Raw genomic sequence first — 24,774 nt, forward strand, 5'->3', positions numbered from 1 at the left:
AAAGGAAGACTCAACTCTGATCTTGCTGATCCCAGATATGTGATTTCTGGAGATCTTTGATTATTATCCTCCGCATGGGCAGGGTATCACACATTTTACCGCACCGACACCATTCACGAGCAAGGCACCATGCCAAGCAGTTCTTTGTTATAAAACACCAATGGCAGACACCTTGCATTACTTAACATTAAATTCTGTGCCAGTCATCCCGTCCTAGGAGCTTAGTTCTGATTTCTTAAAGAACAATGGCTCGTTAAAGTGCACCCGTCATTTTGTATATTATAGGCGATTCCATGCTAACAGTCTTTCTTATAGTATCTTATAGATAGTAAAGTAGTATTTTATCTTATAATGTCCAGGTAACCCATCATTTGGGTGGAATTCCATGGGGAACGGGACATTTTTTCCTGGTTTATAATATAAAATTTTTCCCGTTTACAATAAAGACTATATTCTGTACAATAACCCCACCCTTACTCACAACTTCCTCCAAAATCCTCCAGTGCATGCTACCCAGGCCTACTGATTTGGTTTGCTCACTGTATTTGGTTGGAAGAAGACGTTTACACAGCCTTGGATTGAGAGGCAAGCAGGACGGATAACTCCTATTTGCTAGTAATGTCCTAGATGAACCTGAGCGAAATGTCTGCTTCCCCTTGTGACGGAACACCTTCATTTGATAGTGGAAGGGGTGAAATAAAATACCTCCGCCATCTCTCCCAATTCTGTCCATTTGCGATGCTAAAATATGCTGTCATTCATAATCTTCCATGCAAGTTCCCCGATAGAATTGCCTGAAACACCTGATCATATACTTCTCTTCTCTTGCCAGCACCCAGAAGCTTCTTTTCAAATATTATTATTATTATTATCTTTTTTTTTTTTTTTTTTTGAGGAAAGGAACCCTTTGTTAAGCAATCCTGGATACTGTGAAATGGAATAAGCGTCAGGGCTCCTCAAGCCAGGCAAGAGCTTACAGGAGACAATGGCAACTCGTTCGCATTGATTTTGTATTATTTAGATAAGGTAAACAGTGCTGGTCTACTTTCCTTTCTGACGCGGTGATAAAACACTTTGTTTGACCTAAGGCAGCTTGCGGGAGGAAAGGGTTCATTCAGTGTACATGTCTGGGTCAGTCTGTTGTTGATGGAAGTCAGGGCAGGAACTTAAGTGAGAGCTTGAAGCAGAAAATTGTGGAGGATTGCTGCTTCCTGGCTTGCTCCAGGGTCATGCTAAGCTAATTTTGTTATGGAGTCCAGGAGCTCTTGCCTTGGGAATGCTGCCACCCACAGAAGGCTGCCTCTGATATCAAGGCACACCCCAGCCTCATAGACACCATCACAGGTCAATCTGATCAGGATCAGTCCGCAACTGAGACTCCCTTCTTAGGTGACTGTAGGCTGTCAAGTTGACAATTAAAGTTAATAGGATACCTATCAGTATAATTTGGTATAAAAGTTAAAAGAGAGGTTGCCTTACTGCTGGTACTGCCCTCAGTCTCAACAAAGGCCTCATGTGAGCAAAGGCTCACACATTAGATACACTGCTAGGGTCTATCTTGATTCTGGATGGTGGCCTGGGCAGATCTGCTATCTCTGAGGCTTTTATTTGTACATGTTAATGAGTATCTTGGACCAAAGTAGGGCTTTTCAACGTAGAAGGACCACGAGAATGGTCTTGTTTATAACGCAGATTCTGATTCGGAAACGAGGCAGACATTTTACTTTGAGACACAGAAAGGAACACCAGAGAAACCTCAGGCGACAAAACTGCAAGTGTCCCCCGCAGAACAGCACACCGCACGTTTGCAGAGAACTGCAATCAATGTTTTACAGGTATTGTCCCGCGTGCCCCATTGCTTCCCTGCAAAACTGGGTGGAGCACCGCTGTAGAAAATAGGTGAGGGAGAAAGAAAAGGACCAGCGATGTGAGCCCCGAGAGAGGGGAGCTTCCTTCTGGAGTCTGCGCAGCAGCTCCGACTTCCCAGGTAAGGTGCTGCAGCCCTGGGGGAGTCTGTGCCTGGGCCTGCTGCAGAGGCTGGACCCTCAGGAGCTGCCTTGGGCAGAGGTGTGGGGGAAGGAAAGTGCTTCAGCACACCGTCGGTTTCACTTCCTGCCTCAAAGCCAGAGAGCCCTTATATAAATATCGACCTCAGCAGCTGCCGCTCTCACCCTCTTCTCGCTATTACTCCTGAGGCTCAGCTCTCAGGCAGGCGCCTGCAGCCTCTCACTTTCCCCAGGTCCCACAGCACTTGCTGCAGGCCCCTCGCCAGGTGGGCGCCCGGGGCAGAAATGAATCACAACCGCTCAGTGGCCCTCCAGCCAGCCATGCCCAGAAGCTTCTTGCCTGGCTGAACAAGAGAGGGTGTCCTGACTAGTGGCCCACGTTAATCAAATTCAATCCTGTCCACAGATGTGACAGGCCCTCTCAGCCCTTCCCTGGAAGACCGCAGAACGCACTGTCAGCACTCGGCGCTGGGCGCGCTTGGGCAGCACAGAAACTGCCACCATGATCACCTAGATGTACTTCCCAGTCTGTGGAATGAACTAGAGTCAAGACTCTCAGTCATTCTCCAAGGCAGCAAGGCAGTATGGAATAAGAGGTAGCTGAAAAGAAAGCCCAAAATGTCTCCCAGTCTCCAGTTTTTGTTTAGTGACGTAAACAAAAACGTCACTAGCCTTCAGCTATAGGAAACTCACCTTTGAACACCGGATCATTTTTAAAGTACTTGTACGTTTGAAGATAGTATTTAAACAAACAAATGAGTAAATAAATGAATCCAGCTGGGTCACCTGACCTCCCTGAGCCTCCATATCTGCCTAAAACTATTGAAAGGGAGTCCTAGAGAGATCCTCGGTGGGTAAGAGTGCCAGAGCATGAAGACTTAGGTTTGGGTCCAGGAGCGCACGTGACAGCTGAGTGTGGCCAAGTCCCCCTGTAGCCCCAGGGCTGTTACAGATCCCGACAGAAGCATCCATTGCTGGCCTGCTCAACCGCACGTTCAGAGAGAGATTCTACTCTCTCTCTGATTTTATTGTCAAGAAATAAGACAGAGAGTGACAGAAAGGAACCTCTGACCCTCCTTTGCAGACGCAGGTGAGCACACCTGCACATCACACACTCAGACACACACACACACACATGCACGCGCACACACACACGCACTCAAGCACATGCACGCACGCACTGTAAACACAGAGAAATAAATAACAGAACAAACTAAGGGTGGGAGAACTGCCTCTCTTCCAGGGTTGATGTGTGTCATGAAGGAGATAGATACCACTCCCTTTCTGCCTGCTGAGCACACTTGGCGAGGACTGGTGTCGACTAAGTTGCTATTCAAAAGTATTTCAGTTTCATATACGTGTGAAATTATATCTATATTTAATTTACAAGATATATTTAAAATATAGTCAATATATTTCATATCCTAATTGATTGATTAGATCATATAATGTGTAATAATTATATCATGTATATGATTTCGTGTATATGAAAAAATATGTGTGTATATACTGTAGTGTGTGTATATATTTATATGCGCAAAGCAGACTATCATGATCATAAGCAGGACTTCTCACTGAGGACACACATATATACATACATATGTATATGTGTATATATGTGTCTATGTGTATATACATATATATGCATATTTGTGAATGTATATGTGTGTATATGTATATGTGTGCATATCTGTGTATATATATATATATGTATCTAGTGTGTGTGTGTGTGTGTGTACACATTGCAGTGCTAGGGAGTCAACCCAGGGCCCTCCACATGCTAGTCAAGCACTTTGCCATTGGGTTGGATTTCCATCTCTTTTTACTTTTCATTTTAAGACAAGAGCTTACTCTTTCTCTGACTGTCCCTGAGCTTCTTCTATAGCACAGACAGACCTTTAAATCTGTAATCCTCCTGCTGTAGCTTCCTGAAACTGGGATTATAGGTCTGTACTATCAAGCCTTACAACTGCTCACATTTAACAACATCAGTATCTTAGTCATTTTAGACAGGAAATCTCAGACATAAGATGGTAAATGGCTTCCCTCGCCCCCTGAGAAAAACAGTGGAAGGCACTGTTTAGGAATCTCAAAGGATTAAATGCTGTCAAAGTATTATGTTCATTCTCTCCTTTGGTATATACATCAGGTTAGATAGTTGTGATTTACCATTAAATGAAGGAAAAAAACGAAACATTTCCAAGCTGTTTGTTGAGGATAAATTTATTAAAAAAAATCATATATACCCTTTGACTAAGAAGATTGAAAAGTGAACACTCAGCCAAGATGTTAACTCCTGGTCATCTCTAAGTATGGTTTTAGGATGGGTTGGATTTCTTTCTTTGTGGTCCTTTGAACCATTCCAGTTGGATAAAGATTACCAGGAGAGAAACCAAGCAGAGGTTAGATGTTCTTAGCTTTTCCTCATGCGTGCCTCAGGTGTCAAGTAGAGAGAGTTCTAGCAGGTCACCATGATGACTAAAAACAAGACTTCTCCCTGAGGAGACTCGGGGGTGAATTTTTGTCAGATTTGTCTCTCACAAGTGTCTGATTACTGTGCTCATAAGTCTTCTATTCATCCAGCCCATAAACATATTTCATATCGGAATATGTGGAGCATAAAAGAAGATGGCCCGCTGGTAAGAGGCCGGCTCCACATCCCACCACCATTTTCCCAAGGCAGGCTATAAGCTCTTTCCTCCTCTGAGCCACATGAAGTTCTCCAAGCTGTGAACGTGGGGCTTGTGTCCCATGAGAAGGTTCTCTGAGATCAAGCCAGTTGTCAGCAGTGTTTAACTGAGAAGGGATTTCTGGAAAGGGCCAGGCCCAGAGCTAGCAGTGGAGAGCTGAGGTCTGCGTAGACAAACAAGACATTCTGGACAAGCCATGTGAATATCAGCTCTGTGCATTCTCCCTCTGATTTGTGGGTTTGCTGTCTTCTGGTATTAAAGGCAGGGGCCTCTCACACGTGCCACGGCACCTGGCTTTACTCTCAGCTTTGTATCTGTTCCATAAAGGGTTTATTAAGACAAATTATCTCCAAGTCTTCAAGCTTGGACACTATAAAATGAACTAAAATTTAGGTGTGTAGGGGGGAACCCTGAAACATACTAAGGTATCTACTAGCAGTTGATATGTGTCACTGGATCTTTTAGACAGTCTTAGAATTCCAGAAACTCTTCCTAGATCTGCCAGTGCTGTTCTTGAGTAGGACCCTCTGATGATCCATCATGTGAGGAGAGAGGTAGGGAAGACGCCGTACATGGTGAGTTGAAATCCACTTGTAACTCAAAGACAATAAACAGAAAACCACGAAATGCCCGCCATGCCTTTGCCTACTGTGAGCCTCACCGCCAATGAGCAATTCCTCAGATCTCACTGGGAGTCCCGAAGGGGGAGGTAGAAAGTGTCAACAGTGAGTGATGAACCCTGGCCTGGCAATCTGCACCTCAGCTTGGGCCTGGCTGAGAGGACAGTCATTCACTGGATCACTTCTCCAGGAAGCATGTATGAAGCGCCTAGCATGCGGCAGACGCATGTCTCATCTGAGACAGTGAGTAGGAGCAAACCAAGCTTCGTGCTTCTGGAAAGCAGACCCAGCCTGTCCTTATTTCCTCAGCATCTAAATGTGGCCCTGCCCCGAGGAGGAGCACAGACGGGAGTGGAGTCCTTGGGCAAGTTATTTCTTCTCCTTAGCGAGTCTGTTGTTACGTGGTGTCTTGCACGGAGAAAGGTCTACATACAGACAGCGCACAAAGGTCACGGAACTATCAGCAGCAGAGGTGAAATGAAACCACGAAGCCTCCAGGGAGTGTGTGAACCAGCCCATCCCCGCCTCCCCAGCTGACCCAGAACTGCAACTGATGTACGACTCAGGCTCAGCAGGAACCAGAACGAGGCGTTGGGTCTGCAAGGACCTGTATGGAGCTCTTCGGTGGAGATGATGTGCCGGACAGCGTCCCAACTGTTCCAGCGCTTCAACCTTGGAAGAGAATGTTGATAGCAGTGTGCATAGAAAACCAGAATCATTCAAGTCTTGTCACCTTCCCCGCCGCCCATGCATTACCTGTGTTACCCAAAGGCTCAGACAATAGCAACACCTACCTCGCATTTAACTGGGCTGACTGAATGTGAAAACTCATGTAAGAGGTCTTGGTAAACTCTAAAGTGCTTCATACATGGAAAATAGAATTATTATTCATGGAGGAGGGAGAGATAAAGGCACATTAGGAAATCAACAGTCACAACCCGAGTAGATAGCTGTTTAGCTGGCCCAGAAGAGAGTACAAAACCCAGCTCATATAAGTCTCATAAGGCTGGACCATCACTGCTCCCGACCTATACAGGTGCTTTGAAGGGCTAGTGCTTGATTAATGTCTCCATCAGCCAGTGGCAAAGCTAGGACTCACATGAAGTAGTTCACTTTCAATGTTCTTGGCCAGCGTGCTCTTCCATTTCCTGTAAGAAAAAAAAAATTGACTTCTACCCAGTGAAGATCATCTGAGCACGCACAGGACAGATGACAATGAAGCCCCCAGATACACTCCAAGGCACGAAGGTTTAGATGGCGGGAGTGTGGATAGTATTGGAATAGTGTGGAGACTACTGTGGATACGAGGGAAATGGGAATTTTAGAAACCCCACGTTCAGTAGACTAAGGAGTGTGATAGGAACGGGCTCAAGGTCAGACTCAAGGCTGATGTGGTAGACTTTCATGGCAAAGGGTCGTGAATGCCGTACTAATTACATGGGACATTAGCCTACAGTCAGAAGGGGATTGCGACAGGGATATGTGTCATCATGTGGAGTCTGAAGAAAATTGAGTTAGAAGAGAGCCATTTGCCTCAGGTCAGCACTGTTACCGTAACCTGAGAACTGAGGAAGATGAACAGAGATGAAAGGGAAGCTTACAAAGCAGACCTCTTACACAGAAGACAGGGAAGTGAAATTGCATGGATTTGGTATGTCCGTGATTCTAATGAAGCGTGGAGGGACGGAGAAGACGGGGCTGAAGGGACACTTCATAGCGATCCTCTCCACCCCATGCGTGACTTCCCAGCCTCATTATTGATGTGGTACTTGTCTTCTGGGAACTTCTCCAGTTGTCGAAAGTTTTATCTGATCAGACAGCCGCCCTCACTGCCCTTCAGAGAGATTCTACTGCTAGAATGAGCTCCTGTTTGCTTTTCTTTCTCCTATTTAGTTCCAAGTGTTTAGACTTTGCTTTATGCAAATCGAAGCAAGCCTTTCTCTCAGTATCCCTCTATTGGCAACCTCTTGGGGCCCAGACCTTCCTTAGGTGTCAACTGAGAAACTGTAAAGTGATCAGAAACACTTGATCTGGGAGGCTCAGGACTGAAGACACCAACACCCTAAAGAAGGGCAAACTAAGGTAGTTTAGGGGAAGGAACCAAGTCAGGTAGGGGATACCCAATATTTGTGGGTAGAAGATGTGAGGTTGCTGTACATGTAGTCTCATCAGCCAAGCTAAAGAACAGAGTTTTCTTTATAGCCGGTTAGGAAATGAGAGAAAGGACCCAAATCAGCTCTCGTTCTTACAAGTATCTGAGACCTCACAGATCACACAAACAGTACATTATTGGTGTTAGGCGATGAGATTCATAAGTAGATTAGGTGGGACTCCTGCTGCTGACAGGTTCACACTTCAAGGAGGAAGAAAAGGGAAGCTACATATGTGTCATATAATTATAGATTGTCTTCAAGTGTATACATGGGGAGCCACCAATTTATGTAAGCTACATGAAATCATCATTACTTATGGTTTTGGATACAACACTCTATCTCTTGTGTTGAGAAGAGGGCCTGGGACAGCTTCAAAAATATTTATTATAATATATAAATGAGTGGATACAAGGATAGGTATCTGATAATAGCTGGTATAAAAGCAGAAACACGTTCTTCTGCCCTTCAACAGGACATGTTACTCAGTATGCCAAGGTGAGCCCCGTATTATAATGACTCCAGTGTGAGGCTCGCCTAATTGAGGATACCACAATGTCATTTCCTATTTTATATGCTAACACTGTCTATCCCAGTGCTAGTTTTTTTGGCTACAGGACAGGAGTCTTTGACTCAGTCTCTCAAGAGCCTGCCTGATCTTGGAAGGAAATGACCTTATCACAAACCCTGCTCATCTCCTTAGCCATCCGGGCTACTTGGGCAAGTCATTGCTTGTCTCTGAATTTCAATTTCTTGAATGTTGAGGGAACGAAACATCACATCTCCGTGGCATAATTGCTAAATCATTTCACTCTGGGCAAGAGACTGATGTTGTTGAGAAAGGCTCTAAGTTCACTCACCAGGCCTCATTCCTAATGTGACACCATCTTTACCAGCTTTCATCTTGAAGCTTCAGCTGGAGAGAGCAGTTGATGAAGTGATATTTGAACCTGGGAACTTTCAGCTTAAAAGTAAGAGTTCACCTTCCTCTGGTGTTATAGTGTTGACCAAGTGTGGCTGTGGTACCCTGCCTGTGTCGAGGACCGGAAACCTCACATCAGGCTGCACTCATCTGATAGAGGCGCCTTCCCTAGTTCCACCTCCAGATGTTCCATGGGGGTTGATGTGAGGAGGAGGAGTTAACCCTACCCACCGTGTCTGATGAGGTCAAGTATGTGTACCCATTTGTGTGCATGCGTGTGTGTGTGTGTGCTTCGGGTGGGAGTATTCCAGTCTGCCTGCTGATTCAAATCAGGCTCACATCTACAGGGTTTTATTAACCAGAAGGAAAAGGCCCTAGAACCGCACACCAAGGTTTCTCTGTGAGAACGTTTAAGGTCATTGCTTTTTCAGAAAACTGCCAGGGTTCCCCTGTCAGCAGTAATAGTTCAGTGACTTTTGCACACCTTCCTGGTTGGGCCACCCTGAGCAGGGCTTTGCATTGATGGTACTTATGCAAGGCCTAACCTTTCCTTAGGAAGGAGCATTCATAACCAAAGCCTGCACATAGAAGTCGCAGACTGGAGCAGATAAAGATGTAAGTCACATGACAATTTTGCATGTGAATCGTAATGCAAGAGGGGCATAGCAGACAACTCAGAGCTCTTGAAATACTGCCATTGGCTAGAATCTTCCCAGTGTTTACCAAAGCCTGTAAATAAATGACTTTCCAACTAAGAATTCTCTTTTTTATTTAAAAAATTTTTAATTTTACTTACTAGCCCCAGTTTCGCCTCGCTCCTCTTCTCCTTCCACCCCACCCCCCCCATCCACTCCTCAGAGGAGGTAAGGCCTTCCTTGGTGACTCAGCAAATTATGGTATACCTAGTTGAGGCAGGACTAAGCCCCTCCCCACTTTACCAACAAGGTTGATACAGGCTGAGCAAGGTAGCCCACCATAGGGAAAGGGCTCCAAAATACCAGTTCATGCACCCAGTACGTCCTGGTCCCACTGGCCAGGGCCCTCTCAACTGATCAAACCACATAGCTGTCATCCACGTTCAGAGGGCTTAGGTTGGTCCCATGCCGGATCCCCAGCTGTCAGTCCAGAGTCCTTGAGCTCCCACTAGCTCAGGTCAGCTGTCTCTGTGGTTTTCCCAATCATGATCTTGAACCCCGCCCGCTTGTTCATGTGATTCCTCCTCCCTCTCTTTAGCTGAACTCCAGGAGCTCAGCCCAGTGCTTGGCTGTGGGTCACTGCTTCTGCTTCCATCAGTTACTGGTGGTAGGTTCTATGATGACAATTAGGGTGGTCACTAATCTGCTTATAGAGGAAGGCCAGTTCAGGCCCCCTCTCCACTGCTGCTAGGAATCCTAGCTGGGGTCATCCTTGTGGATTCCTTGGAATTTCCCAAGCATCTGTTTCTCTCTAACCCCGTGTCTCCCTCTATCAAGATCTTTCATTTCTCCTCCCCTCTGCCCCTCCCTAAGCTGGGCCATCTCGAGCCCTCATATTCCCATGCCCCATCACCTTCCTTCTACTCCCCTTCCCAATTGGCCCAGATCTTAACTCTTTCCCTCTCCTGGATCCCTCCACACATGCCCTCTTCCCTTTTCCTCAGCTTCTCTGGGGTTGTGGATTGTAGCCTGGGTATCCTTTGCATTATGTCTCATATTCACTTCTGAGTGAATCCATACCATGTTTGTCTTTCTGGGTGACCTCATTCAGCATGGTATTTTTTAGTTCTATTCGTTCGCCTGCAGATTTCAAGATTTCATTCTTTTCTTTCTTTCTTTTTTAACCACTGAGTAATACTCCACTGTATAACTGTACCACATTTTCTTTACCCAGTCTTTGGTTGAGGGGTATTTAGGTTGTTTCCAGGCTCTGTCTATTACAAATAATGCTGCTATGAACATAGTTGCACAGGTGTCTTTGTGGCATGCTTGTGTTTCCTTTGGGTATATGCCCAAGGTTGGTATTGCTGGGTCTTTACATTGATTGATTCCCAGTTTTCTGAGAATCCACCATACTGATTTCTAAAGTGGTCCGCGAAGAATTCTAATGCCACCTTCCATTCCTGAACACAGCACATTTCCTCCTAGCGGGGATATTTGCTTAGTTTACAAATATCTTTGCTTCCTTGTAGTTCTTCGCAGTTACCCTCCATAGTTACTCAACAGGTATTTTAAATGATTTATGTCATCTACCAGAAGGAATTATTTCTCTCAAGCCATTGGTTTCCCAGGTAAGCAGAAAGCAAACTCCTTAGCTTTTGGGCTAGCAGCATCTGGAAGCTGCTGTCTTTTTGATGTCACTTCCATCACTCCTTTTCATAAGCTTTGTTCTATCGAATGAAAGCCATCTGGGTCTACTGGTTTCTTTGTCTTCATCTTTGGTTCTCTTCTGGACCCCTATTAAGTGGCCTTCTTCAGTGTCTCTCTGAATAGTCGTATCTGTTCTGAAATGCTTGAGCTGCATGTGATTGCCTCCACGAATCCTTCCTGATCCCCCTTACCCATGCTTACCAATGTATAACACAAACTTTAATTGTTCTTAGTAATAAAAGCCCAGAGTTAGATATAGGAGTTAATATTGAAAGATCAGAGAAGCAGAGGAGCCAACCATTAGAGAGTTTTTACGTCTACCAATGCTCAGACAAAGGGGTAATCCTGTCCCTACGAATCCCCAGACTTCATGCTCAGGCTGAATCCTCAGACTGCATCTGAGCTCCTGTCTCCTTTCTGTCTTTTTTCCCTATGTCTCTTCCCAGCCATATCATTCCTGTCTCCACTTTCCTAGGGCTGGGATTAAAGGCATGTAATCCTAAATCCTGGGATTACCTTTGTATGAGCTCTGTTTCTCTTTTAGACAGGTTCGATCTCGTGTAGCTCAGAGTGGCATTAAACTCAGAGATCTGCCTGCTTCTGTCTCCTGAGTGCTGGGATTAAAGGTGTATGCCACGACCACCAGGCTTTATGGCTAGCTAGTGGCTTAGCCCTAATCTTCAGGCAAGCTTTATTTGTTAGATTAGATTACAAACAAAATATCACTAAACCATATTCTTTGTTTCTAAATGATCTTGTCATGAGTTAGTCTGCATGCCTATGCCTTATATTCCAATCTGCTTCTTGAAGGCAGGGCAAAAGTAATGTCTGAGCCAGGCAGTGGTGGCACACGCCTTTAAGCCTTTAATCCCAGCACTCGGGAGTCAGAGGCAGGCAGATCTCTGCGAGTTCAAGGTCAGCTGAGTCTACAAGAGCTAGTTCCAGGACAGGCTACAAAGCTCCGGAGAAACCCTGTCTCAAAAAACCAAAACAAACAAACAAACAAAACAACAACAACAAAAAAGAGTAGTGTCTGAATAGGATGCTATAAAGTGCTTTTTGTCGAGGTGGGGAGGGTACCTGTACATATTATCCCAGCATTCTGTGGACAGGATGATCAGAAGTTGAAGAATCAGCCTGGGTTACACAGTGGATTCTATGTTAGCCTGGGTTACAAGTAAGACCCTGTTTCAGTCGGGCAGTAGTAGTGCATTACTTTAATCCCAGCACTCAGGAGGCAGAGCCAGGTGGATCTCTGTGAATTCAAGGCCATCCTGGTCTACAAGAGCTAGTTCCACAGACTACAAAGCTCCAGAGAAACCCTGTCTCGAAAAACAAAAAAATTACCCTGTTTTAAGACAAACATAACTCTTGCAAACTATTGAACATCTGAATTTGTTCTGAAAATGAACCAGCAATGATTTGCTGCGCTTTTTTGACTCTGTTCTTGTGAACTCACTTACTCACCACACAAAGTAACCACGATGATATTATTATTGTTGTCACCCTCAATAGATGAAAGAACTGAAGTTCCAAGAAGTTCAAGAGCATCACCTGATGTTACACAACTGACTGATCAATAGGCTGGTTCTGAACCCATTACTGTCGAGAGGTAGCTTCCTCCAGTTCACAAGAGCTGACTGGTAAATTTCAGAGGCTCAGTCAGTTGACTTGAAAGAATTATTTGAAATCATAATATTAATTTACAATAGTTAACTCACACAACAAAAGAATTAGCAAAGCAACACTAAATGCTTACAACTTGCTGTTTCCTATTTATTTTGACTTAGTATTCGTAGGTATACACTTGATGTTGCTTACGTTATCAGTCCTTGGTATGCTGGAGAGAGTATACAATGATGGACAGCTTGTGTATCTTCCAAACTTTATGTTCAGAGATGTGCCATTATCAACTTGAACTTGGCCATTGTTGGAAGTGTTTTCACCAAGGCCAATGGCAAACAGAAGCAGATGAGGGCTTCCTGTCTGTCTGTGAACTGGTTACTAAACATTTGAAGCACACCGCTGGCCTGAAAGGCAGCTTAGACTGCAGTGGGCAGCAGGCTTTGAGCCCAAGGCACACATAAGCCCTTGCATTTCTTGGCTTAACTTTCACCCAGTCAGGCCCAACTTTGGATCGTCACAGACAAGTTGCCTCCTGAGATTAGAAAACCGCCCTTTACAAGGCTTAGTCAGCCTTCAGGATTGGGTGAAACATAAATCTGTGTATTTAGCCTATGCCTATGGCCATACTTCCCAGACCTCTATCACAAAACAGTTGTACATTCACCACACTGTCCACAGGAATATCTCACGCAGCTTTGATAGGGTAAACGGGAGTTCGGAAACGTTAATGTAAATTTATTTACCCAGATTTATGTTACTACAATGACCTGTCTTTTTTTTTTAAACTTAATCTCTTTATTGATTCTTTGGGATTTTCACATCACATACCCCAATTCCACTCATTTCCCAGTCCCCCCATGGCTGCCCTTGTAGCATCCCTCTCAAAAAATGAAAATTGAAAAACCAAGCATTAAAGTCAAACCAAAGCAACCAACCAAACAAAAAGCCCATCTTGCTCCTCTATATTTCCACCTCTCTGACACCTCTTTATTCATCTTAGAGGCATTGGGAGCCTCAGTGTGTCACGTACTAGACCCTTTGGTCCTCCCAGCTTTGCTAGCAAATGTTCACTGCAATGAATCACTGGTCTGGTTCAAGGCCTCTGGATAGCCCATTGTTTTATCAGTTAACCTCAAATCTCGATTTCACGCAGTTTCCATACTGTGCATATTTTATGGGATCTTGTGAAATGAGAGGCACCCTTAGGCTCAGAGGTTATGCGAGTGTCAGCAGTGGCGCTTTAATTCAAGAAGTCCATCAGCATTGGGCCTCCATTTCTTCATCTATCCAAAGATAAATGTGGCCTAGATGCTCTTTGAATATCCTCTGTTTCTAGTCTAAATGATCCCGCACAGCCATTCTCTTCTGCAGAGCTCAGTTCCTGCGCTCTACACGATGGAACACTGAAGTTAGAAACACACTTTTGAAATTCTTCATACCTGATCAATCTTGTGGATTAGCATGAAAGGCCAGGTTTTGCAATAAATGTATCATTTCGATCAGATCGCTTCAGCTTTACCACCCCAAAATGCCAGTGTACCTGCCGATTACCCAGATCTCTGGTGCCAAGAAGACACTTGAAGAACAGAAAGTCTTTCTGGTCAGCCGCTTTGATTGCCTTCGGGGCAAACTACAACTGAAGTCAAGTCAAAGGGGAAGGGCATGGATGGGGAGAACTCCATCCATGAGCTGTTTCCCTTTCACAATCTACAAGAGTGAGAAAGAAAGGTTGAAATTTGAACTGGAGATTTGATTTGACATCCTGATCGGGCCTTCAGTGAAAAGGAAAGGCATAAGATGGAAGGCAGACACCGCCTCCTATTGGATTAGGAAGACCTGAGGGGACAGGATGGTAAGGGAAATGTTTCTGTGCGAGCAGCTGGCGTAGCTCTCATGGTTAGGAGAGCACACACAGAAGCTCAGAGAGAACACCTGCCTCTTTACATTTGTTGCTCTTGACCCTGAACCTGTAGATCATGTGTGTCTTCATGGGATCAGCAAATCCTCATGTCCAACGGACCGGTTCCTTCAGGTCCTCGGTTTCCTAGCGCCTCCATCTACCGATCCACAAGATGACTTTGTGAACTAAACATTATAACTTACTTGTCTGACTAAAGAAAGAATTGAAGATTCCTAAAGGGAATTAAGCCAGACATGATGGTGCATGTTTAATCCTGGTATTCAGGAGGCTGAGGCGAGAGGATCACTATGGGTTTGAAGGAAACAAGGACTCCAGAGAGAGGTCCTGTCTGGAAAATAAACGAACAGGCCGGGAATTAACTCATAATCACCCGGATGTTGAGCTGAGATTCAAGCTGAGCTTGCTCCTTTGACTCTACTCTTGGGGTGCTTCCAGTGACCGCTACCTGGTTCTGTCAAAACTGTTAGCTGAGGTGAGAAATTTTTAAACTGCTGCTTGCTTGAGCAAGCACAGCACCACATTAGAGAAAGACTGGGCAAGCTCGTGGGTTCGGCAAAGCCTGCGAGTAGAAAGGGAGCCCCTTCAAGTTTCAGAAGGAGAAGTGGAGTCCCTAGGGAGAGGTGTCATGTCCAAAGTCACACAGAGTCAAAATCAAGGCTGGGACACACAAGTGGGCCTCCTGTCTCTGCCTACTTATCACTGTTGTCTACCCAGACATTCGTCGTTCTCCCCCTCCTTCAGCCACCAGCAACAGTAAGGAAAAAAAAGCCTCTATTCACAAATCCTTGACCATCATTGCAAGGACAACGGAATGTTTTCTGCCAGCTTGGGAAGGGACTAAAGAAGAGGGGCAGAGGCAGGCAAGCATGTCCCAATCTCTGCGGCCACTCTGCATTTCAAATACCCTGTGCCAGGTCACTGGATTTATTGCTGGGGAGAAGGATGACTCATGTTCTTCTGGTGATGCCAACCAACTAATTCATCTCCCCATGCCTTGGTAGGCACACGCGTTGAGTTGTAACCAAAAATAGAGGCCACCTGTCGTCCAGTACCTTGGAACTCACCCTCAAGCCTGAGGTCTTACTCAAACCCATATCAAACGCTTCGCCCAAATATAACCAGACCAACTTTATTTTTTTAGGAATCATCATTTTATGACACAGTGCCAGAAATTAGAAAGGGGTAACAGAGAGAGGCGTCTCATTTGGGAGTCACCTGTCCTGAGTTTATTCCCACTTAACTAATTAAATTAACTTACCTTTTTCTTTCTTTTTTGTGGGAGGGAGGGGCCTCTCTTTGAGTCACATCATCACTCTCTGTTGGAAAAGGCTAAAGTGGAGAAACCTTAGAGGATTATCTTTATTTCTTTAAAAAATAATTTTTTTGTTATTTCTTAGAAAATTTTATACAAAATATCTTGATTATATTCGCCCCAGCTGTTCCCCGTAACTCCAACCAAGTCTACTCCTTGCTGTCCCTCTTTTGTGCCCTATTTTTATTTTTCTGGCTGTCACACAGCAGATGTCCGGGTCCCCTGACTCTTAATATTTTCCAGCCCTCTCTTCCGCGATGCTCCCTGAACCCTTAAGTGAAGGGATGAGTTGTCAACGTATTAATTGGGTCCGGTCACCGCATGATCAGTTGACCTCTGCATTGGCCAGTTGTGGCTTTCTGTAATGACTTCCATCCACTGCGAGAAGAAGCATGAAGGGTCGGAGATACCCTTATCTGTAGGTACAGGGAGAGTATTTAGAATGAAGTTAGAAATTACTCTGGTTTTGCAAAGTGGCAGCTTTGCTTCCAAGGCCCCACCTTAGTGGTGATTGTCATTATGATAGGCTCGTTAGCTGGTCATATCTTATCAAAGGCACCTGCTGTATCCTTTTCCCGTAAGATTCACATGGTGCTGGAGCCTTCTTTATGCAATGGGAAAACAGTGTAAATTCAATATGGCTTTGACCAGCACAGATGTCTACTATTTGACATCCGTCCATTTCTGTGACTTAAGGCGGAGGCTTCCGTGCTCTTAGAAAGCTTCAGGCAGTTTGATGGTTAGTGTTAATTGGACATGACTGTGGGGAATTATCTTGATTTCATTACTTAACATGAAAAGACCCTTCTTAATTGCGGGCGCCATCATTTCCTGAGCAGAGGATTCTGGGTTTTATAAATGTAGAGAGGGAACTGAATCATGGCGTGCATTCAGGCCTCTGTGTTTCTCAACTGTAGACACGATGTGGCCACAAGCTTCCAGCTCCCAGGACCTTGACTTTTCTGACCATCCATGCTGGACTGGACCTTGAGCTATGCTCGAGCATAAGTTGCTTTCACTAGTTTGTTTTGTTTTGTTTTGTTTTGTTTTGTTTTGTTTTGTTTTATCACAGCAGTGGTGGAAAATGAAGACAGGGCATTCAAAAGAACCTGAGATTCCATCTCGCTGAAGAAGCATATATGGGGTTGTGACAATGGTCAGATGAAATTTTAATTCAGCGAGAGTAAAGGAACTTGAGAGCTTACCCCAGTGTCATTCACCTTTTGAAAACAAAATCTGTAAAATGGGCTGGGAGCATCAGCTTCATAGCCTTTTGTGTACAACTAGGAAATCAACATGCATTACTGCTCTTACACAAAACGTCCCGAGACATTTCCTTCCTAGAACTTGAATGAAATTGCCTTCAAGGTCCTTGTAGTCTCACAAGAGGCTGTGGAGGGAGAGCCATGATGGGTCAAGGGTTTGCTGTCATATTTTCTCTCCCTCTGCCCGACAGCTTTTCTCACTCGGACTATGCCTCAATGCACAAGCACGAGAGAGACAGAGACAAAGACAGACAGAGACACATATACACACTCACACATGTGCGCACACACACAGATACACAGACAGACAGACTGTGTCTCAGTTCACAAACACTCAGAGAGACAGGCAGAGAGATATATATATACAGAGACATGCACTCTCTCTCTCTCTCTCTCTCTCTCTCTCTCTCTCTCTCACACACACACACACACACACGCATACGCACACGCACACGCACACACAATTCCTTTCTGTAGAAACTAGACTGTTTATCCAAAACTCCTAGCACAAGAGTCTACCAATGCTCTTTGGAAACTGAAATTGCTCTGAAGATAATAGACTCAAGACTGTGGGTGTAAAATACAAATAGTAGGTAAGTTCATACTGAAATCTTTACTTGTAGGAGTCGTGGGCTTTCCTTTTCAACTTTTTTTTTCTTTTCCAAAAGCGTCATCATTTATGTGGTTTGTAAATGATCTTTCCTTTGGAAATTAGCCATCACAACATAAAATGCAAAATTGCAACTGATTAAATTTATGAAAAGCTCAATTACTTTTAAGGTGGATTAAGTCCTGCTTTGGGTACCACAGCCTACAAGAGCAAATTTGCTTTGAGTCACATATTTTACATAAACCAAAGAGGTTACCCCTAAGAATGACTGTCTGGCTTATTGTTCCCCGCCCCCACGGTGTCCCACATTCTATAACAGGAAGACATTAGCAGTTTCAAGACTTGAACTTTCTCTCAAATTTTTCTTCACTTAAACCAAGCAGAGTTTCTACAGAAAAAAATAGTGATTGCCATGGTGCTTGTCATGAGTGGCCATGGGCTGTTTGTCCTTTAGATTAAAAGATAGTGCCTGGATATTTTTCACACACCAAAGGGTGCTGGGCAGTGAGGAAAAGATTGCTCTCTTGGATTCGACTTTGTTTCTTTGATTCCTTGGTGATAAGGGTTTGCAGTTCCTTAATGATAAGGGTATGCAGTTGCTAGATGCTGGCCAAGATTAGGTTCTTAGGGATTATCTTAGTTTATCCCCAAATCTCTTCATGATTATAGAACAGCAGAGAGAGAACAAGACTTGCCAATGTCATTCAGGGATAGATGTTTGAATCACAGTCCAGGATTCTGATAACAGGACAAAAGGTTGAAACTCTCACCCATAATAATGACCTCAAAAGCATCAATGTGCTCATAAAATAATTAAAACACGATGGTGTGATGCAATAGTTTTGACCTGACAAGGTAGATTAATAACTCAATAAAAGTGAAATGTCTGTGTTAAATCTTCAAGAGCCAAATGGATGAAAACACCGCAGAACCTCAACTCAAGGAAAAGTGAAAGCCAGGTAATTGGTTTAGTTTTTGTTTGTTTTTGTTTTTTTAATAAGACAGAATATCCAAAGTTTTGTTTTGTTTTTGAAACAGTGAATCAAGCATCACAGTTTGGTCTCATGAACTTACTTTATAGCTATCTTCCTGGCCACACCTCCTGGGTGCTGGGATTATAGGCATGTTCTACCACATCTGACATGTGTGGTGCTGGGGTCAAACCCAGGACATCCTGCTTGATAGGCAAGCACTCTACCAACCAAGCACTAGCCCTGCTTTGGTGGCTGGTATAAGGGTCTGTGTGGTACAGCCGTCTTTCATCCAGAAGTTTCCTTTGCATCACCCAGTCCTAGATCCTGCACAGCACAGTCTAGAACTGAAGCTGAGTTGTGTGTCATTGTGTCACTAGGTCGAGAATCTGCAACCACGGGCCAGTTCTGTCTAGGATCAGAAGTAGGAACCCGAGGAACACGACGTTTTCCTGTGTTGTTTGTTGACCAAGGCTCACGTCTCAACTTTGAATGGAGGCCCCACGATGTGTGAGGTGAACAATATCTGCGACATCCCGAAGACTTGCCCTCCAGAGCAGATGAGATCGGAAGAGGGAGTTAAAAACGAATGACAGGAAGGTTGTGGATCTGGAAAGGCTTGCAGCTCATTGGACCTTAAGATAATGGTTTCAGACAAAGGGGGAACCCTGACAAATTGGAGACCAGACGTTCTGTACGTTCCGGGTATAGGATCGGACTTGATCAAAGCTAATCGGAGGGGGAAATTGCTACTATACAGATGACAGTTAAGAACTTCTGAAAAACCTAAGCTGATAGAACATGGAACTGCACTCCTCTGTAGTTAGTGAGAGTCTCATCCCAGAGGCCCTCCCACAGAGGCAACAGAGGTGCTAAATGGGAAGAGAAAGCAAGACAGTTGCAGGAGAGGAAAATGTCCCAGTTGGTTTCTCATGAATTTCTCCAGAGATCTAGAATTCCTTTCTTTGAACAGGGGAAGATTCTAGAACGGTAATGGGAACAGAATGGCAATACGTAGACCAGAACTTAGGCAAGCTTATCTCTCCTCTCCCGATGAAGGGGAATGGTGGGATTCTGCTCTCTATACAAATAAAAGGGCTGTAAAGGACCAAGACAGCACAAGGCACTGTCTCTGTTCCTGAACTCAGGGGGCATGTGGAAATCTTTGCTTTCTGATGGCTTGTGGGTTTTCTTTCTTTCTTTTTTTTCTTTAACACAAAGCTTCTGTGGCCGGTGTGATAGGATCCAGATTGGACAGCTGGATTCACTCAGCTTCCGGTAGCACTGGACTCGGAGGATAACACTGCATAGTCTAGAACGTGCAGCATTAGCAGGGGGGAGTGTGGGGGTATATAGGCTGGAAGCAGTTCTGAAATCTAGATCAGAATGTATGCTGCTGCTTTGAGAGCCCAACGGGATCGTCGGGGATGCTTTATGGCTTGTCACAATAGCACCATGGAATGCTTATTCCAGGAGATCCAGGGTCTAGGGCCAAGTCGGAGGAATTCTGCACGTATGTAGACCCTCTCATAGATGTGTGAAGTCTGAACAGGACTGAAGATAAGCACCGTTTTGAATAATGGTTCTTTTAATGAACTTACTTTGCCATGGAGGTCAGGTTAGCATGTTTGCCCAACAGCACTACCATTCTGGGAACTCACACTCCAGAGCAAACGCTTTGAATTCTGCAGCCACTCATGCATTATCCACAGAGTGTTTGAAATGAAAGCAACACTAAATTTAATACCATTTCTTCATCTTTTGAGTAATGAAAACTGAGGCCTAGCAAGATTGGGTCAACGTAATGACCGAATAGCCAGGAAGCCAGACCTGTAAGATCCTGAAATTTAAGAAGTCGCCAAGTGCCTGTAGCATTAGATTGTGGGCGATGGTGCAATACAGCGTTCTATGTAAGGTTAGATGGAAGTAACCGGAACACGGGGCCTAGGAACCATAACCCTGGTGCCTCTGGAGTTCTCACTGTTACTGCGCAGGCCCAGCTTCCCACTCTCATTAGCATCGGGTCCCGTCATCTCTAAAGTGGAGCGGGTAAGGCTTGTGTGACTGATTTCACAAGTTCTGGTAAGAATCAAGAGAGAGAAAGGATGTGAAAGTTGTTTGTAAAGTTGTCCTGGGCTATGTACGACAGGAGTCCTTCCTCCCGCCAGCAGGCTGATGCTGCAGACAGCACCTAGAGGATGTGTCTGTTTTCCGTTGCCTCATTCTTCCTGAGGGTGCTTTGCATGAATCTGTCCGCAGACTCCATCCTTTAACCGCTGTCACGAGTTAATGAGGTGGCCTGCCGCTCTCCCCAAGCCACTTATCCCCAGGCATGGGACAACTGAACACAGGCCCGGCTGGCCACACTCGCAGATAGCTGAGGTGACTAGCAGGGAAAGTGGAAAGTTCTGAGCTTACCCATGCTCTCAGCAGGTGTTTGGATATTGAGCTCCAGGTCATAAACACCATTGTGTGGGGGGCGGGGTAGCTGGGGAGACAAGCCTTCCACACAGTCTGTGCTGCTCAGACAAAGAGTGGGGAAGTTGAAAAGGAAGAATCCTACAATAACGTAGCAAAAGAAAAGGGGTGGTCAGGGGAGACAAGGACTGGGCCCGTGAAGCGTTAGTATCTTATCTCTGAAATGTAATTGATGATCTGAGTTTAGTGTGAGATCTTAAGTGAAATGAATCGGTGGTTTCAGTTCCGGATATGGTATGCAAAGAAAAAAAAAAAGACTCGCTCTTTGAAATTCAGCACTTCCTCGTCTGTGCTTCAGGAAGCCACACGCCTGATGTTGAGTGTGGAAACTGACTCATATCTGGCCCTTTGAGATTAGCCTCTCCAGCCCCCAGACTGTGGGCAGGATCTGGGGCCTAATTGGAAGCCAGAATGGGGTCTAGCCTCATCTAGAGAAGAGGGATCAGACACAACATCACGGATGCACGGGTTTCCAGATGGTTCTACAGGCAATGGCTCCTCTGGACCATCACTAAAGCATTTCACCAAGTCCTTGGCGGTGGCTGAGTGACCTGAAATGACAGAAAACAGAATCACGAATGCAGTGCCTCCCGACACCTTGTTTTCAGAGTCACATTTAAAGGAAACCAGCCAACTGAACCACTTAGTGGAACCATGTGACCCTGAGATCTTATCATGTGTTTTCTCACCAAGAAGCCCCAACAACTCACAGCCATTCTTCTCCATGACTGTCCCAACCAGCTACCATATGACAGTTAGGTGTTGGGGAAAGCTTATCGGAGACTGAAAGATGAAACCCTGGGTAACAGTGAGCTCAGGTCTTCTCCAGGGAGCCATGAGTGGTTTCCAGACATTTCACAGGCCATCTCAAGATGGGAAAGATCTGCTAAGATAGCACATTTGTTTACTTCTAGTTGACGTGTTCAAAAAAACTTGCCCAGAAATGTTGAGAAGGTGCTGGCTTGGTTGAGAAGTCGGTGCGAAACCGGTGGTACCGAGGGAAAACTCCAACAGAACCCAGCTTAGCATTAGAAGGTCCAAGCTTCTCCTTGACCTCTTGCTGGGCACCTAATCTCTTAAACTTCCCTTTCCCCAGTGCACTCACTACTTATAAAATGAGATCATGCATGGGGAAGTATTTGCCTTATAGATGGAACTATTCAAAGATTCATCATTGTGCCTTACCTATAGACATTTGAATATTAATGGCTAACCAACCTGTGCTGGCTGGGAAGCGCTAGCAAACAACCAGAGAATACAGATTAAGCATCCCAATTTTCTTATCTGGAAATCTTTCATAAGATTTATTAGCCTGAATTTTTACCTGCAGAGTCCTTATTTCCAAAAAGCATACAGTGATCACTAAGGCATGGAGAAAAGCTTCAGACCTTGTCATGGGAGAGGAGAACAGTTGGAGGCAGAAAACCCACAATAAGAATAATTTTAATGAGGCATGCAGCATGATTGTGAGGTCCCTAGCAGCTCGGACGAAAGAAAAGGGGGCGGAATGCATTGTGCAGCTGTCTCTCTCCATTAAAGAGAGAGGAGTTATGGATCAGGGTCAGCCGAATCCTTCCTGGCCATACTCGAGCATCCTTGGTTAAGGGGTATCGAAAGGAAAATGAGAGGACCTCCGGGAGACACAGTGAGGATGCTGCTCCAGTCTGAGCACGAGGCAGCATTTCCCCTTGCGAATCACTGTGTGCCTTTCCAGACTACACAGGCAACAGGATGATTGCTGGAAGGAGGGGGCTGCCTTAAAAACATCAACAGACCAGCCATTAAAAAAAAACAGTGGAGTGAAAGTCAGCATGCTTGCTCCGAGGTTGGGGTGCTGCTGGCCAAGGTGTTTACAGAGGCAGTCGCTTATATTTTCGGGGGACAGCGAAGTAGGCAAGGCAATACGAGGGATGCCTTGCACAAGGTCACCTGACATCTCTGAAACTGATTGTGTATTCTGAGCTCCTCGGGAGGGTTTTGTAGGTCACAGTGTTCTAGGCAAAGCTCCCTGCTGATGTACATCTCTCATGTAAGATTTAGATCACCTCTTTTTGGGCAGAGCTCCATGGAAACACCGCCCATGATTTCTGAAATGGAATCTGATTGGGTCCCTGTAATACCTGGCTGCCGTGGACAGCAATCCTGCGACTCACACACCACTGGACAGTTGGCAAGTCAGAGACGGCGACTATCTAGTCACCGTAGGCTATTATCATTCTGATGGTAAAGCAAGTCCCTGTTTACAGCTAGCAGCCAGGGAATGGAGTATTCTAGGCAATGGAAAATTCTGGTTCATCTGATTACCGCCCATATCATTTGAGATGCTAGGTTTCCAAAGAAGGAGTTACAACACACGTCGCTGAATGCGAAAACGATAGTGTGACTTCAGCTTTCTTCGGTGATTCACAAGGTGCTCCAGGATCTGTCAGCACCAGGTGGCATCATTAGCATCGAGGGTTCTCATTTTCTAGGACCCAGAGTGAAACGTAGAAGGTGTGGAAATCTGGGCGGCAACCGTAGGACGTCCCTAACCAGACCGTGGAGATAGCTGGCGCTGCCGCGGGTGGTAAAGCACTTGTCATCCTGCCGTTTGGGGACTGGCAGAAGTACAGCAGCAGGCTCGCTGAATATCATCGGGTGTACAGTTGGCTATTGCATTGCCAAGAGTCGTCTTCTCGAGAATACCAGAAAAGTTGGCCACAGTGACTCATGACTGTGATGGCAGCTCTTGAGAGGCTGAGGCAGGAGGATTTCCAAGAGCGTAAGGGCAGTTTGAAGTACATAATGAGTTCCCAGCTGGAGTTCTTTAAAAAGGGAGGTGGAGAGATAGATAGATGATAGGCATATAGTTGGATGATGGATGGATGGATAATTGGATGGATAGATAGATAGATAGATAGATAGATAGATAGATAGATAGATAGATAGATGGAAAGGAAAGGCTAGGGGAAATGAAACAATCTGATTCATTTACATCTCCAACTTGATGTTTGAGCAAAATCAGTGAACAGAGTATCAGTTGTGCCAGAGGTCGTAGAGAGAAAACTGTAAGGGTCACCATTTTATTTCAGTTGTTTTTTTCTTTTTAACATTTACTGATTTATTTATGCATGTGTACACGTGTATCTGCACGCCCGATTCCACACCTAAGCGTGTGAGCATGTTCTAGCATGTGTGCCGAGGTCAGAGGACAACTAGAAGGTGGTTGATCTAAAGCCTTATGGGTCCCAGGGATCAAACTCATGTCAGCAGGCTTGGCAGCAAGTGCCTCTACCGACTGAGCCATCTTGTGGTCCACCATCATTTCATACAAGGGAAAACTCAGGGATAGAGAGGGTCTGTGAGTCCTCTACAGCCTCATGCCCAAGTCTGGGTTACAGTTGCTGATTTAATATCACACACACACACACACACACACACACACACACACACACACAGAGCCTATCTGCTGAGGCCTGGCTAGGGCTATGGCAAGCAGAATGCCTCCCACTCAGGCACAGCGGAAGATGGTGGTGAGCCCACACGGGACTTCACTCTGGGGCTCTAGGAACCCATCATTCTCGCTGAAGGTTATCAAGTCCTCTTCTGTGTGAGCACCCTCAGTCCAGACCTGAGAGAGTTCTCAGAGGAAGGGATGAGCAGAGTCCCCAGGATTCAGTCAAAATGAAAACCTTCCAAAAATAGCGAGAGAGCCCACATCTGTGAGAAAAACTTTCTACAAGCCACTCAGGCAGGTCTACATTTATGGTTGTCTTGCTTTGCCTGTGTTCTGAACTTGAATCATCCCTGTCTTTACCTCCTGGGCACTTTAAAAAGAAACCCTGTACTCACTGCCTTTCTACAATGAATTCACTGTGG

The 24,774-nt window shown here is 45.1% G+C and overlaps 1 long non-coding RNA gene across 1 annotated transcript; it reads left to right on the top strand.

Moving 5' to 3' along the window:
• The first annotated feature begins 1,849 nt into the window (after positions 1 to 1,849).
• Positions 1,850 to 19,560, top strand: LOC146895600 (uncharacterized). The gene is made up of 2 exons (XR_015736705.1): positions 1,850 to 1,987; positions 18,819 to 19,560. It is a non-coding gene; the product is annotated as an uncharacterized LOC146895600 (long non-coding RNA).
• Positions 19,561 to 24,774: the final 5,214 nt, after the last annotated feature.

This window comes from Myodes glareolus, chromosome 2 (assembly GCF_982192425.1).
Source record: "Myodes glareolus chromosome 2, mMyoGla1.1, whole genome shotgun sequence".
NCBI lineage: Eukaryota > Metazoa > Chordata > Mammalia > Rodentia > Cricetidae > Myodes > Myodes glareolus.